At 35.7% G+C, this 12,132-nt stretch overlaps 1 long non-coding RNA gene across 15 annotated transcripts in view; it reads left to right on the top strand.

Moving 5' to 3' along the window:
• Positions 1 to 12,132, top strand: part of LOC144316346 (uncharacterized) — an 82,138-nt gene that overhangs the window by 5,808 nt on the left and 64,198 nt on the right. For 14 of the 15 annotated variants that reach the window (XR_013382246.1, XR_013382242.1, XR_013382240.1 and 11 more), the window contains exons 3-4: positions 3,300 to 3,408; positions 3,870 to 3,973. This is a non-coding gene — a long non-coding RNA (uncharacterized LOC144316346). Of the gene's footprint in view, positions 1 to 3,299; positions 3,409 to 3,869; positions 3,974 to 5,351; positions 5,410 to 12,132 lie in introns of all 15 variants that reach the window. The other variant, XR_013382254.1, reaches the window with a different exon arrangement.

A 12,132-nucleotide genomic window follows, 5' to 3' on the forward strand; every position in this document is an offset into this window, starting at 1 on the left:
AAAAAAAAAGGGATCCCTGGGTGGTGCAGCGGTTTAGCGCCTGCCTTTGGCCCAGGGCGCGATCCTGGGGACCCGGGATCGAGTCCCACGTTGGGCTCCCGGTGCATGGAGCCTGCTTCTCCCTCTGCCTGTGTCTCTGCCTCTCTCTCTCTCTCTCTCTGTGACTATCATAAAATTAATTAATTAATTAATTAATGTAGAATTTCCAGCATATTATATAAGCAGCATTTATGGTGATCTTCTGAAAGTTTAAGTCATTGAAATTTTTAACAGACTTAGATTATCTTGAGATTTAAAAAAATATAGAGAGCATTGCCTTAGCGACATTAAGATTATAATAAAGATTTTGCAGTCCAAATTCCTTAAAAGAAAACTCAAAACATTTTTCTTATATCCTATTTTAAAATGTTGATATTATATTGAAGTATATAAAGTCAAATTGGATTATCAGTGTTATAAATAGAAAAAATTACTAGATCTGCTTCACTCTTGTAAATAAGGTTTGTTTTACATCTAAATTGTAAACTATTTTTAGCTGGGTAGTTAAGATCTCAGGCTTTTTTTTTTTAATTTATTTTATTTTATTTTATTTATTTATGATAGTCACACAGAGAGAGAGAGAGAGACAGAGACACAGGCAGAGGGAGAAGCAGGCTTCCATGCACCGGGAGCCCGACGTGGGATTCGATCCCGGGTCTCCAGGATCGTGCCCTGGGCCAAAGGCAGGCGCCAAACCACTGCGCCACCCAGGGATCCCTCAGGCTTTTTTTTTTTAAGTCAAGTTTACTGAGATGGTTTACATGCAGTAAAATTTATTCTTCTAGGTGTAAAGTTCTATGAATTCTGAAAAACACAGCCATATAAGCATTACCACAATCAAGAGAGAAAATTTCTACCACCCCAGAAAGTTCACTTGTGCCCCTTTTAGTTAATCCCTTATCCTGAAAATAAAATTTTATTTATTTATTTAAATATTTTATTTATTTATTTATGAGACACAGGCAGAGGGAGAAGCAGGCTCAATGCAGGGAGCCTGACGTGGGACTCGATCCCGTGTCTCCAGGATCACGCCCTGGGCCAAAGGTGGTGCTAAACAGCTGAGCCACCCGTGCTGCCCTGAAAATAAAATTTTAAATAAAATTAATGAAATAAGACTTTTAAAAGCATGCCTGGTACACTGGCCTTGGACCAGTGTTATTGTAAACCAGATTATAACTCACTTTAGTGGGAAGGCAAATGTAATTGAAACAAACTTAAGTTTTTAAAAATATATTATTCTAAAATGATTGGATAGAAGTGTTAAAAACAAAGTGAAGGATCAATTTTATTCTCTTATTCTATTTCCCTGATGTATGTTTACTTTTCTTTGACCTACGTCCATCTCCTATATCTTGATATAACTAAATCCTTAAGGTATTTTCTTTTGCCTGCTTGTATTTTAGTCTTTTCAGTGAATATTAAAAGTGGAATAGTTTTTCTGTCCTTCTGAAATAAATAAGGGCAAGGACTACGTCTTCATTGTTTATTGCCGTCTTTTCCATACAAAAAACCCCCAATATTTGTTAAATGAATGAAATTTTCTTTGTTTCAAGCCAAGCAGAGAGGGATGTAAGAATGACTTGGATTTTTTCAAGTAAACATTGAGAGTGTTGGTAGTGCTAGGTTAAAACTTAAAACTCAGTTAAAAACCTAGGGTTTAGGGATGCCTAGGTGGCTCAGCGTTGAGTGCCTGCCTTTGGCCCAGGGCGAGATCCTGGAGCCCTGGGATCAAATCCCACATCAGGCTCCTTGCATGGAGCCTGCTTCTCCCTCTGTCTCTCATGAACAAATAAATAAAATCTTAAAAAAAAAAAAAAGCCTAGGGTTTAGAGTTGCATCTAAGTTTCTTTCATTCTTTTTTTAATTGAAGTATAGTTGATGTATAACGTTATGTTTCAGCTCTACAACTCACTAGTGATTTGACAATTCTATACACTGTGCTATCCTTACCACAAATATAATTACCATCTGTCACCATACAACATTATTATAATATTATTAACTATATTCCCTATGCTGTACTTTTAATCCCCTCGACTTACTTATTTTATAACTGGAAATTTTTATCTCTTAATCTCCTTCACCTATTTTGTCCATCCCAACCCCTTCCACTCTGGCCAGTGTGTTCTCTGTGTTTATGAGTCTGTTTCTGGTTTTTTCTTTGCTTGTTTACTTGTTTTTTAGATTCTACATATAAATGCAATCATATGATTTTTGTATTTCCATGTCTTATTTCACTTAGTGTAATTCCCTCTAGCTCCATAAATATTGTAAATGTCAATATCTCATTCTTTTTTATACCTGAGTGATATTCTTGTGTGTGTATACATACCACATCTTCTTAATCCATTCATCTATCAGTGGACATTTAGGCTGCTTCCATAACTTGGCTATTGTAAGTAATGCTGCAATAAACAGGGGTGCATTTATCTTTTCAAATTAGTTTTGTTTTCTTTGGTTAAAAATCCAGTGGAATTATTAGATCATTGGTATTTCTATTTTTAATTTTTTAAGGACCTTCCATACTGTTTTCCATAGTGGTTGTACCAATTTACATTCCTACCAGCAGTGCCTAAGGGTTCCCTTTTCTCCACATCCTCACCAACAATTATTTCTTGTCCTTTTGATGCCAGCCATTCTGACAAACATAAGGTGGTAGTTCATTGAATTTGCATTTCCCTGATAATTAGTGATGCTGAGCATCTTTTCACGTGAACCCACATTTAAATACTTTATCATTTATTTAGCTGAAACTTTAGGCAAATTCATTTCTATGAGCATCAGTTTTCCTATCTATAAAATGATAATAAAACAATCCTATTAGAATTGCTATGAAGAGGAATTTGAGATTAAAGCCTTTGCAGATCTTGCTTATAACTCAATTCTTTCAACTTGAAATCTTAAGGCATTTTAAATCAGATAACACAGCTGTCTGTTGTGGAGGAGAGAATTAGCTTTTTTTTTTTTTTAATTTTTTTTTTATTATTATTTATCTATGATAGTCATACAGAGAGAGAGAGAGAGAGAGAGGCAGAGACACAGGCAGAGGAAGAAGCAGGCTCCATGCACCGGGAGCCTGATGTGGGATTCGATCCCGGGTCTCCAGGATCGCGCCCTGGGCCAAAGGCAGGCGCCAAACCGCTGCGCCACCCAGGGATCCCGAGAATTAGCTTTTAGAATGCAGATGTAGGTGGCTGGATCTGACCTGTGGGCTCAAGTGGTATAATTGCTCGCCCAATTTGTGTTTTGGTTAATTACAGATTTTCATTTAGGGGATTTTCTCAGAGGAAAGAAAGAAGAGTGGCAATGGTGAAGAGAAAGGAAGAGAGATATTGACCAGATGAATGATGAATGAATGAACAGAGCAAGGTACCAAGAAGAGTTGGTAATATTATCCCACATAAGCCAGTTTACCATATGGCTTCTATAATAAAAAAGAGAAAGGAGTAAAGGAAGTTATACAAACAACATGGAAAAAAATAGGTACCTAAATATTTTGAAAAATATACAGTGAGAACCTCAAAGTTTTCCTTTATACAGTGTTACGTTGTATATATTATACAGGATTGAGGTTCAGAAAACTGGTTCAGTTTTTTGCCTGCTTTGATTTCCTAAAGTTGTTAAATAATTTGATCAGTACAATGGTATTAGAGCAGCTAAATCATTAACCAATATAATGAAACAAAGAATGCTACTTTTCTATGCCCAATGAGCACAGAAAAAAAGACTTTTCTTTGCCCGGCCAAACTATCAAGGGTGAGGGTAGAATAAAGACAATTTCAAATGAGCGAGATCTCAAAAAAATTATTTCTCATTTGCCCTTGTCTCAGGAAGCTGCTAGAGGGGGTGCTCTGTCAAAATGAGGGGAAAATCCAAGAGGAAATTGTCAGATCCTGGAACCAGGGGCCCCAAGTAGTGTTGCAAAGGACTAAAGGTAACTTTCAAAAATATTACTAACATACATGATTGAAATAAAAAATCGAAAGAGTACAGGGAAAAGAAAAATTTAGTTAAGAAAATAGAAGCTAAGTTTAAGAGGAAAGAGAAACACTTTGAACCTGTACTGTTTCAAGAATGAGATGGCAAAATGGCCCTTAAGTTTTCTAGCATCCAAAGCAAAAGGGAAAGTATGTTTACTTGTAAGTTGTATAAAAATCCTTAAGATAAAAACAAAATGGTTGTTTCCCAAAAGACCTGTTGCGGATCTTATAAAAAGGATCCCTTGCTCTTAATTTTATCCCCACAACAGAATATTGTGTTTCACGTGACTTTCTTAGAGTGTACCTTATGGCCCTAAAGGATTATTAAGTAAAGACAATTCTAAAGAACTAAGTAGTACTGTCCAAGGTGAACCAAGAGCATGTGAATGGCTGGTCAGGATATTATTAATTGACATCCCATTAAACTTCACGGGAGGCTAGAAGGAGGTTGGTAGGTTAGTCTATTATCCTGAATCATTTAGCTCTTTCCCCACAGTAGCCCCCTTAAAGCAAAACAAGTTCTCTTAACTTCACTTGTCCTCAGTAAAAGGTAGTTTAGTGACTCTGGATGTTGGAGTATGTTCATTTGGGGGTCTCACGCCCTACTCCAAATGGCTTATCAGAATATGCTATCCGATCTCAATTTCTGAGAGACATTTTGGTAAATGCGACTTTCTCTAATGCATTACATTTCCATTATTGTTTTAGTACCTTTAGACTATATTTTTTTGGCTCTCCCATTAATCTAACTCTGAATACAATCTAGACAGAAAACTTTCTGAGAGCCCTGTTCCTTTAACAGGTAACATTCAGGATATCATAGATATCAAGCAATCTTTCATAAGTACTTATTTCATATAACCAGACATATTAATAATTAAGATTGCATTTAGTTAGAAGCTGTAGTTTGGACAACTAACTAGAACTTTCAGTTACCTATCGCATATCATCCCCTAACCACTGATGAGAATTTACAGCACCATCTGTACAGTTATCAGTTTTGAAAAATTCAACTCCTTATGCTTTCATGTGATATATTTTCCATTAATAATAATTCTTAATGGAAAATGAAGTGTAATTTTTGTAACTTACTGTTTGCCATTATTTAACCTATAGTTCACTGGTTATTGAATAAACCTTAGAAAGAAGTATATTTTTTAAATAGCTTTTAAACTAAACTTCAGAAAGAAAAGTTTTTGCTATTAATCTCTTCTGTGCCTAGCAGAATATTTATTTTCACGTAAATAACTAAATCTCTCTGACACTCTAAAATTTGAAACCTTAAAAGTCGACTTCTCTTTGTACAGTATTATTATTTGTTTTTTTTTACAGGAAAGTTATTAATTGAATTATACTTCAAAATAATAAACTGCCTCCCTCCTACTTATAGGTCAGTTATTACTGTGGTAGCATTTTGTTGTCTTTAATAGAGTTTAGATATGGTCGAAACTTAAAGACTAGAAGATGCTGTGGTAACCCAGTTAGAATCCATGTGACATTTTTATTCTGACCTGAAGTAAATTTCCATATTTTAAATAAAGGTTCAGTAAAACAATATTTCTCCTCTATTAAGTCAACATTTGTCATTGCTGCAAAAATTATCTAACCAGTTCTTTTATTTTTTATGACTGTTGTTAATTTTTGGCTCTTTTTAAAAATAGAAAAATGTTTTTCTCAAACTTGATATGATTTATAAACAATGATCTCTGAAATCCTGAATGATGTATTTTTATAAATAAAACTGTCATAAATTTAGAAATCAAGTTTTGTAAGTGAGAAAATATCACAGATGTTGAAGAGGGATTTTTTTGTAAAAAAAATTTTTTCCAAATTTAGGCAAACTATTTTGAGTTGAAAAATATATACAATAAGAATTTTCAGAAGTGATGTTAGCAAGATGGCAAAGTAGGAAGCCCCGGATCCTGCTTCCCTCACACTAATTCATCAGCAATTCATGAACAAATTCATTTTATGTAAAATCTAGAAACTAATTGAAAGGCTCTCACACCGTAGGTGAATACAAAACCAGGCTCACCAAAGCCAGTAGAGAGATTCAGGACCCCTTTTTACCAGAGTCCCTACTCCGAGCACAGAGCCATGTAGTCAGGAAGATAACTTTATTTTTTATTTTATTTTATTTTTTTTATGATAGGCAGAGACACAGGCAGAGGGATAAGCAGGCCCCATGCCGAGAGCCTGATGCAGGACTCGATCTTGGGACTCCAGGATCGCACCCTGGGCCAAAGGCAGGTGCCAAACCGCTGAGCCACCCTGGGATCCCCAGGAAGAGAACTTCTAACTCCCAACTACTCCTAGGGGAGGGAGAGTTTGGTTGATGCATCCAACTCCCTGGAGTTGCGTAGGGGGCTCCCAGAGGACTGGTTTCTATCTTTTAAGTCTTAGAACTCTGGTGGGTCCAGCATAATCCAGCCATCTGAGGGGGAACAACAGACACAGTAGCTTCGGCTAGTAGTTGTCATAGATCCTCCCTCTTGCTAAACAAAAAGTGAACAGATGTCAGTCTTGGACCTCTTGGTGCTGTCCAGCCACCTCAGGGAGACTGGGGACTGTGGTTTGGACTGGTAGATACAATAACTTCCCCAGCCCTGGCTTAGCACAGAACAAGCAGATAAAGACCACAGCTTCCTGCTTCTCCCTATGGACAGAAAGAGTTGACAGAGGCCCTCCACATCCCTGGCAGGGCTGACAGGTGGGAATCTTTTCTTATATGGGGTCAGTCCATGAAGAATGAAGACTGGTTCAGGTACCTGCTTTGTCCAATATACAGACACCAACACAGAGAAAGTGAATCAGGCTAAGGGATTCTGAACAAAAGACAAAAATAAATTTCTAGAAACTGACCCTAATGAAATGGAGTTACAGGATTTTACCTGACAGAGAATTCAAAATAACTGTCATAGAGATGCTTTCTGAGGTCAAGAGAAAAATGCATGGACACAGTGGAAATTTGAACAAAAACATAGGCGATATTAAAAAGTACCAGACAGAAATCATGGAGCTGAAGAACACAACAACTGAACTGAAAAATCCACTAGAGGGGTTTAACAGCAGACTAGATGAAACAGAAGAAAGAATCTGTGAGCTTGAAATCAAGTCATTGGAAATAATTCACTCAGAAGAGCAAAAGAAAAAGAATGAGCGAGAATGAAGAAAACTTAAGGGACTTCTGGGACATCATCACACAGAATAATATATACATTATGAAGAGAAGGAGAGAGAAAGGATCAGAAAGTTTATTCAAAGAAATAAAATCTGAACAAATCTGGGGAAGGAAATGGACATCCAGATCCAAGAAGCCCCCAAAACACTAAGATGAGTGCAAAGAAATCCACACTGAGATGCACAAATTGTCAAATATCAAAGACAGAATTTTGAAAACAAGAAAAAAGCAACTTGGTACATACAAGAGAACCCTCATAAGACTATCAGTGGGTTTTTCAGCAGAAGCCTTGCAGGCCAGAAGAGAGTAGAACGATATATTCAGAATCCTGAAAGAAAAAAAATGTCAGCAAAACTGTCCATCATAAAGGATGGAGAAATAGACTTTTCCAGGCAAACAGAAGTTCAGGGAGTTCATCATCAATAGACCTGCCTTACAAGAAATATTACAGAGAATTCTTCAAGTTGAAATGAAAGGATGCCAAATAACAACATAGTAGCATAAGAAAGTGTGAAACTTTGGTAAAGGTAAATACATAGACAAATACAGAACATTCTATTACTGTAATGGTAATGGGGTAAATCAACTTAATTCTAGTACAAAAGTTAAAAAGTAAAAGTATTAAAACTAAATATACCTAAAAATATGTTAAAAGATGCACAATATGAATGCATGTAAATTGTAACAACAGTAATAAAATTTTGGGGAAGAAGTTGAAGTGTAGAGTTTTTATATGCAATTAAATTTAAGTTGTTAAAATAGACTATTACAGGGGTGTCTGGTTGGTATAGTTGGAAGAGCATGTGACTCTTGATCTCAAGGTTGCAAGTTCAAGCCCCACATTAGGTGTAGAGATAACTTAAAATTTCTTTTTAAAAACATAGACTGTTATAACTATAAAATATTTTATGTAAGATCCAAGGCAACCCCCGACATACACATAAAATTCCTATAGCATTTACACAAAAGAAGAGAAAGGAATTAAAGCATAGCAATGCAATACATAGAGACATATGTGTGTATATATATATGTGTGTGTATATATATATGTATATATATGTGTATGTGTGTGTGTGTGTATATATATATGTAGGCATATATATCCATGAGTGTGAATCCATTTATCTATATATATGTACAACCATACACAAAGGAAGACGAGAGGAAAAAAACAAACAAAAGAAGTACAAGACTTCTAGAAAACAACAAAATGGTAATAATAATTTTTCCCTATCAATAATTAAATGTAAATGGAATGAATTCCCTATCGAAAGGCACAGAGTGGCTGAATGGATTAAAAAAATAAGACCCAACAATATACTGTCTACAAGAAACTCATAGTTTTAAGGACACACATAGGCTAAAAATGAAGGGAAGAAAAAATGTTCCATGTAAATGATAACCAAAAGAGTACAGAGGTGGCTATACATATATTAGAAAAAATAGACTTTAAGTCAAAAAATGTCACAAGACAAAACACATATATAATGATTGAAGTGCAATCCACCAGGAAGATATAACAATTATATATGCACCTAACATCAAAGCACCTAAATACATAAAACAAACATTGACAGAAATGAAGGGAGAAATACATAGCCATCCAGTAATAATAAGAGTTGTCAATATTCTACTTTGAATAATGGATAGAAAATCTGGATAGAAAATCAATAAGGAAACAGGACTTTAACAACACTGTTGACTGAATGGACCTCATAGATGTGTATGGAACATTCCACCCAAAGCAGCATGTACCTTCTCAAGTGCACACAGAAATTTCTTCAGGTTAGATCATGTGTCAGGTCACAAAACAAATCTTAGCAAATTTAAGAAGATTGAATCATATCAAGTATCTTTTCTAACTACAGTGGATTGAAACTAGAAGTCAATGGCAAAAGGAAAACTGGAAGAAAATTCACAGATATGTGCAAATTAAGCCACACACCTTTGAACAACTATTGGGCCACAGGAGAAATCAAAAATGAAATTAGAAATACCTCAGGACAAACAAAAATGAAATCATATCATACCAAAACCTATGGGATGCAGCAAAAGCAGGGACGTTCATAGTGATAAACATTAAAAAAGAAGAAAGATGTCAAACAGTCTAACCTTATACTTCAGGGAACTAGAAAAAGAAGCCCAAAGTTAGCATAAAGGAAATATCAAAGATTTGAATACAGATAAAGATAAAAGCAGAAGTAAAATAGAAAAAGATAAAAAAGATTTTTTTTAAAAAAAGGAGCTAAGAGTTGATTTTTGAAAGGACAAACAAAATGGGTGAATTAGACCAAGGAAAAAAGGGAAGCCTTGCGTAAAATCAGAAATGGAAGAAAAGACACTATAACTGATGCCACAGAAATAAAAAGGATAAGAGACTACTGTGAACAGTTATAGACCAACAAACTGGATAACCTAGAGGACATGGATAAATGCATAGAAACATACAGCCTATCAAGCTACATCATGAAGAAGTAGTCTGAATAGACTTCTAACTAGTATGGAGATTGAATCAGTATAACTTCCTAACAAAAGCCCTGGACAAGATGGTTTCACTGGTGAATTCTACAACATATAAAGTAGAATTAATACCAATCTTTCTCAAACTCTTCCAAAAATCTGAAGACTAGAGAATACTTCCAAACTCATTTTATGAAGGCAGCGTCACCCTGATACTAAAGCCGGATGAAGATACTACAAGAAAAGGAAACTACATGCCAAGACTCCTGATGAATATAGATGCAAAAACCATCAACAAAACACTTGCAAGCCAGTCCAGCAGCATGGAAATAAATCCACATGTATACCATGAACTGGTCTTTGACAATGGTGTCAACAATACACAGTGGGGAAAGGATAGTGTCTCTAACAAATGGTGCTGAAAAAACTGGATATCCACATGCAAACAAATGAAATTGGACCCTTTTCTTAGACCATACACAAAAATCCACACAAAATGGATTAAATACTTAAACACTAAACCTAAAACTATAAACGCCTAGAAGAAAGAAGAAGGTAAACATTTCATCACATTGACCTTGGCAATAATTTCATGAATATGACACAAAAACACTGGCATCAAAAACAAAAATAAATAGGACTACATTGAACTAAAAAGTTTCTGCACAACAAAGGAGACAACAGTGCAAAGGCAACTTATGGAATGGGAGAAAATATTTGCAAACCATGTATCTGATAAGAGGTTATTCACTGGAATATATGAGATGGTTAGTTTATGTGTCAGCGTGACTGAGCTCAAAGATGCACAGATATCTCTGGTAAAATATCATTTCTGGATATATTTGTGAAGGTGTTTCTGGAAGAGCTATGCATTTGAATCAATAAACTGAGGAAAGAAGATCCACCTTCACCAAAGTGGACAGGCATCATCCAATCCATGGAGGGCCTAAACAGAGCAAAAATGTGGAGGAATGGTGAATTCTTTCTTCTGGAGCTGGGACATCAATTTTCTCCTGCACTTGGATGTCAGAGTTCATGGTTCTTGGGCCTTGAGATTCTAAGCCTTCCACCATAGGTTCCCCTGGTTCTCAGGCCTTTGAACTCCTACCGAGTTATACCACTGGCTTTACTGGTTCTCCAGATTGCAGATGGCCGGTTGTAGGACTTCTCAACCTCTGTAATCATATGAGTCAATTCCTATAATGACTTTATTCTTGTATAAATAGATATATTGATACTGTTTCTCTGGAGAATCCTGACTTACATAATATATAAGGAACTCCTACAACTCAATAGTAAAAAAAATAAACCAACAAAAACAACCTAATAATCTGATTAGAAAATACATTAAGGACTTGAATAGACATTTCTCCAAAGAAGACATAAAAATAGCCAGCAGGTATATGAAACAATGTCCAATGTCACTAATCATTAGGGAAAAACAAATTAAAATCACAATGAGATACCACTTCACGCCTTTCAGAGTGGCTATTACCACAAAACAAATGACAGGTGTTGGTGAGAATGTGGAGATAATTGGAACCTTGCATCCTTTTGGTGGGAATGCCAAATGGTGCAGCTGCTTTGGAAAGCAGAATGGAAGTTCCTCAAAAATTTTTCAGTAAAAGTACCATATGATCCAGCAACCCCATCTCTGAATATTCAAAAGAATTGAAATCAAGATCTCAGATATTAGCACTGCTATGTTCATTGCAGCACTATTCACAATAGCCAGGATACAGAAAGAGCCTAAAATTGCCCATCAACCGATGAATGAGTAAAGAAAATGTGATATATACATGCAGTGGGATACTATTCAGCCTGAAAGAAGGGGAACTCTGCAATATGTGGTAACATGGAGGAATCTGAAGAACATTATGCTAAGTGAAGTCAGTCAGTTACAGAAAGACAATTATTGCATGATTCTACTAATAGGATGTATCTAAAATAGTCAAGTTAATAGAATCAAAGAATGGAATGGTGGTTGTCAGGGATTGGGGAGAAGGGGAAATGGGGATTTACTAATCAACCAGCATAAAGTTTACTAAGCAAGATAAATAAGCTCTAGAGATCTACTGTACAATGTTGTACCTATAGTCAACAATAATGTACATTTAAATTTTTGTTGAAAACATAGATCTTACCAGTATTCTGGAATGACTCAAAAACTAAGGTTCTCTTATTCTTTGTTCTGAAATCTCCCATTTCATACCCTTGAATGGGCATGGTCTGTTTTTGTCTATATTCTCGGTGTGCTTGGTATACTTGGTTTGTGTGTGTGTGTGTATGTGTGTGTAATAGGAATGTTTCGACAAGGTACCTGCCTCTCCACACCTACCTTTTCTTCCATTTTTGTACCATAGGATCAGAAGGATTTGAGGGATAGTCCTTATTTTCCCACACCTTTCATAAAGGAGGTATCTTTACATAGCCTAGGTGTCCACCAAACATTTTCCTCAACTAAAGATATAT

Source organism: Canis aureus, chromosome 6 (genome assembly GCF_053574225.1).
Source record: "Canis aureus isolate CA01 chromosome 6, VMU_Caureus_v.1.0, whole genome shotgun sequence".
Classification (NCBI taxonomy): domain Eukaryota; kingdom Metazoa; phylum Chordata; class Mammalia; order Carnivora; family Canidae; genus Canis; species Canis aureus.